Source organism: Poecilia formosa, unplaced genomic scaffold (assembly GCF_000485575.1).
Source record: "Poecilia formosa unplaced genomic scaffold, Poecilia_formosa-5.1.2 Scaffold939, whole genome shotgun sequence".
Taxonomy (NCBI): domain Eukaryota; kingdom Metazoa; phylum Chordata; class Actinopteri; order Cyprinodontiformes; family Poeciliidae; genus Poecilia; species Poecilia formosa.
In genome coordinates, this window is record NW_006800878.1 from 10,275 (window position 1) to 15,402 (window position 5,128).

Sequence of the window (5,128 nt, forward strand, 5' to 3'; positions counted from 1 at the left end):
CCTAATTTATTTATTTTTTTGTTTGTTTTTGTTCATAGAAATAAAAAAAATAAAAAAATTGGGGCCCTGTCAATTACAAAATTAATCATATTGTATTTTCAAAGATTGTTTTTAGCAGTAAAAATGTAATGTTCCCACTCCCAGATCAAAAAAATCACATCCATCTTTGCCCTGAACACCCCCGTATCTGCGTTAAATGGTTCGTTCCTGCTTGGAGCGCTTCACCGTGACGCTGTTCAGCTGCAGACAGTGGAAGACACGAACGATTGTGGCAGTTACTATGCTGCTAAGACAAGTTGTAAAATCAGGTTTTCAAAAAGAGAGCGAGAGAGAGAAAAAGGCAAGAGTGTTAATTTTTAAACCAGTTTTTCTCTATGAGAGGTGAGTAGACTGTGTGAGATTATCAAACATTTTGCATAGTTAGCTTAGCTACAAACTACTGTTTGCCTCCTTTTTACTAGCATTTAATGAATTAAGGAAAGAAATTACCAACATACTCATATATTTAACTTGTCCCTTGTACCTTTTACCACTTAAACACATGGTTCAGTCAGCAGCAGCTCTAACCCACGTCCCTCCTGACCTGTTCTCTTCTGAGTGGAATTAAAGCTGCAGTATGTCACTTTTTTCTCAATATTTTTTTCACATATTTTTTAAAACTGTCATTATGTTGTGACAGTATGGTATGAGAGGTATTCTGTGAAAAATCTATTTCCTCTGCCTTCTCCCAGTGCTAGAAACAACCAATCAATGGCAGGAGAGTTTTAGTGCTGTCAATCACAATCTCATGTGGTGCTGTTCATTCTTCCTCCCCCTCGATTTGTGCCATGCTGCAGATAGCATAGCACAGAGCTGTGCAGATTCAAACTGTGAATGCTCAGTTTAGTTAGCATAGCTACCAATGACGGCAGATTAACAGTTTCTTGTAATGATAAGTTGTTTCTTCACCATTTAGCAGTGAGTGAATGAGGCTAATTCACAGTGCTAAGAGCGTCCTACTAGTTCTGATTGGTTGTTTTGGTCAGAACGGTGCATTACTTTAACCAGTAATAGTAATTCAGGAAGGAGATGGAGGAGATTGATTGTTTTCACAGATTATCTGTCTCATAGCAAACTGCTACGACATGGTGACAGCTTTAAGAAATATGGAGACAACATATTTTTTATTAAAGTTATGTACTGCAGCTTGAATAAAATGCAACTACATAGCATTTTTAAAAGTCTGGATTGCTTTATGTGTAGTTGCACATTCCTTTTGACTTGCTCATGTGGAGACATTTCATTAATCTAAAACTAATAGAAAAAATGTAAGCAACCTACTTGCATACTGGATGTGGACTGTTGGATGTTGAATTCATGAGCAGTAAATATTGTGCTAATTATCAGTATTGAACGAAAGAAAGCAAGGCAGATGCAAGCCTTTAAAATTGTGATGCATTTTATGGGTCAAATAGACTCAAAAAATTGTAACAGCAGCTGCACAGGGGGGCCCAAACAAATTTTTTAGTCAGGGGGCCCACGATTCCTGGCAGCGCTCCTGCTCATGTGCATGAGTTTTTATGGACATATACAAGTAATCTGGTGAAGTCTTGCTTCTTAGGGGATTAAACAAAGGATCAATTCAAGATTGTTATTTTCCAATGGCGTTGTGTCATCCTGCACCATAAAAACAAAATGCAAACACCCAATAGTGTGAAGAGGGTTTAGACGTTTAGATTCAGACCTGTTTTACATGAATCACCAGACGGGAAAATATCTAAAATAACATGTTGTATATGAATCAGTCATTAGAATGTAATTCTAATTTTTATGCACCGGTTAGATGAACCTTTGCACTGCCGCCCCAACGTCTGAGAGAGCTGCAGTTGGTTTAGTCGTTCCTACATCAAGATAGGTACAACACTTAAAGCTGTTGCTACACTGTTTATCTTGGATGTAGCAGAAATCATAATAGTCGAAACATGAAGTAATCAAGTGGTTTGTCCAGAACACCAAGTCTTCAAGAACATGAAGTGTGTGTTGCTTATGATATTGAGCTGTTGCATGTTTGTTTATGTGAGAACAGATCACGAAAGTACTTCTTTCCATTGAGAACTCATTAAGGGCTCGGGACTTTACACTCAGTCTCCTCTCTCTCTTGTTCAGCTCACTGTGCTTGTTAAGACACAGACAGTATCCACAGGGAGAGCCCCACCGTTCAGTGCATACATGTTATGTACAATGGATGACGTGAAAACTATGATGACTGGTTAAAATAGATGGTGATCTAATAAATAATTTTTACAAGGACATCCATGCAAGCCTGATGTGCTGGATCAAGGGTGACTTGGTCCAGCGCCACAGCACAAAAGCTGGACAACAGTCTGACTGTGACATTCATTTATGTAAGCAAAACAGCAATAATCCCAGGAAATCTTTATTTTTCCCACAATGCATTGTAAGACATGAGGTCAAACATTTTAAAGTAATTCTGGCATTTGTTCTCTTAAATATACAGCCAAAAACTCACCTGATTTTATATTTGTAATAAAAGAGAAGATGATGAAGAATGTGTGTAAAACATAAAAAGAAAATATTTCCCACTCAAATAAAAGACGTGGGTGTGTACTGTTGAATCTTCGGACTGACAACTATCAACTTCGCACATCGGGTTCTCACTCACGGTGCGAAGCAAACAACAACAACAAAAACAAACAATAAAGAGTGAAAATTGTTTTTTCTAGCAAATTTTCAACCTTCGTACTCAGGATTTTAACTCACATTCAGAAATTCTGAGAAATAATACATTTATATAAACAAAATCGAAATAGTCAAAGGAAATATTTATTTTTCCCACAATGCATTGCGGCTGAGAGATGACAAACAGACCATAATACCCCTGGAAAACAGCTCCATGCGGCTCTGGGCTCCGTTGCTATGGTAACTAGAAAAATTGCTGTTACTAGTGAAACAGCCGTGAGAATGCGCCTTGTGCTTGGTTACTTCTTGTTTGTTGCTCCTTGGTCAGTGTTTATAGTTGAGCGTTATTTACCATCAGGGCATTGCCTCAATTGCTATGTTTAATGGTGCAGATAGTGATGGTTTCTGACATGAGCAATATGGGCAAACACCCAGGGCGTTATCTTTTTAGGGATGGCCCGAGACCACCGCGGATTGTAGCACAAAGATGGAAGCAAAGCAGAACAAATTTTGTTCTGCTTTTAATATTGGTAAAATGTATTAAGTATTTAATATCTAGGTGTTTTTATGAGAATATTGATCTTTGAGATCAATTTGAGAAGCAATTTTGATCATATTTCACCATTTTATCGTGTCCTGTAGCGCGGGGCACTGGTCTTGGTCTTGACTCAGTCTCGACTTCCTTCGGTCTTGGTCTTGACTTGGTCTCGGACCCTAAAAGTCTTGGTCTTGTCTCGGTCTCGATACGCTCTGGTCTTGGTCTTGTCTTGGTCTCCGGTTAGGTGGTCTTGACCACAACACTGCAAATTGGTACAAAACCAGAAATATTTTAAAAAGTGAAACATAGCAAAACAAATAGCATAAAGGAGCAAAAGAAGCAGAACATTTTGATATATGAATTGTTAAAATTGATTAAAGTTTGCAGAAGACCTTTGCAGACACACAGCAAAAAGTCCAGTGTTGATTTAACTCCCACAGAGTTGATATTAACATTTTTTTGACGTTTATATAGTCCACACTCTTATGTGTTAAATTAACACTTTCAAAATAGTTACATGTTTAACACTGGATCAGAGTAAATTTTTAACTCACAAAACAGAGTTAAATTAACTCTGTTTTGGATGCAATGGTTNGGTGCCGTGGGCGGCCCCCGGACTGTTTTTCCCTGTTCTGGACTGACCCTCCTTCCGTCGCCCCTCCACCCGCCCTGTTGGGTTGTTTTGGTTTTGTGTTTGGACTTTTTCTGTTGGGCGTCTGGCAGCCGCCCCTTGAGGAGGGGGTACTGTCATGTTCCGTGTTTCTGTATGTTTGTTTTTGAGTTTTCTGTGTTCAGTCCTGTGTTCCTGTGAGTCTCTGTCCTGTCCTCCCCGTTGATTGCTCCCTGGTGTGTCTCATTCCCCTGATTACCCCGTGTGTATTTAAACCCTCCTGTTGTCTGTGTTCCTCGTCGGGTCCTTGTCGTCGTTCGTCATCGTTCTTTGCTTTGTATCACGCGCCAGTAGAACTGTTAAGTCCTGGTTTGTGTTTGTTTCCGTCACTCGCCAGTAGAACTGTTAAAGTCCTGGAAGTGTGAGCTCTCGTGTCTAGTCCTGTGAATCAGTTGCTACCGGTACTTAGCTGTGAGCTAGTCTCTGCCGTGCTACCTGTATGGACTGTTGAGCTATTTTCATCATTAAATTCATTATCTTCACCATAACCTGGGTTCTCTGCGTTTCTCCTCACCACCAACAACCCCACTTTCATGACACTAATCTCCTTGCACTCCAGCCTAAATGTGAAAATAAAAACAATGTTCAACCGGAGTGTGCTGGATTAGCACCGGTTTTTCGCGCCAAAATAAAAGAAAGAAAATTATAATAAAACTGGTTATAAAAACCCACAATGATGGTAAAAACTGCAAAATAACACATTAACAAACAATAAACATCATATGATAAAACTTCAACATAAACAACAACATCCGTACAGAAAATAAACATATATCGCAGCAGTGAACTTGTCTGACTTACCCACAGCAGCGCAGAACAATGCTGTGAGGGGAAAGGGGGAAGCGGAGATGCTATGAGGGCGGACCGAGCTACGGAAGCCCAGGAGACACAAACGAGGCAAAGTGTAGAAAGGCGACCCCCGCAGGCAAAACAACAAATAATAACTAAATAAGATAAAATTCACATATTCACAATATAAAATGATTTACAAATTATAATTTAAATAAAAAGTACATTTGTAACTCTGTTACAATTGCATAGGCCGGCCCCAGTGGCGCAACTGCACATTATTCTGGTGGATGCGAAAACATAAATTGGCGCATCTCATAAAGATGCTGTAGCTGCACAGGAGCAGTGAGGCTAAATAATACATCCTAACTGGCAACTTGAACATTACTATAAAAGGCCTTAATTACTTATTTGATCATTTATTAGTACTGATAAATTATGTTTCTACAGAC

The 5,128-nt window shown here is 39.2% G+C and overlaps 1 long non-coding RNA gene across 1 annotated transcript in view; it reads right to left on the reverse strand.

The window, feature by feature from the left end:
• Positions 1 to 703: 703 nt before the first annotated feature.
• Positions 704 to 5,128, reverse strand: part of LOC107835033 (uncharacterized) — a 17,104-nt gene continuing 12,679 nt past the window's right edge. The window contains exons 2-3 of the long non-coding RNA XR_001660863.1: positions 1,249 to 1,252; positions 704 to 715 (exon numbers count right to left, since the gene is read on the reverse strand). This is a non-coding gene — a long non-coding RNA (uncharacterized LOC107835033). The remainder of the gene's footprint in view (positions 716 to 1,248; positions 1,253 to 5,128) is intronic.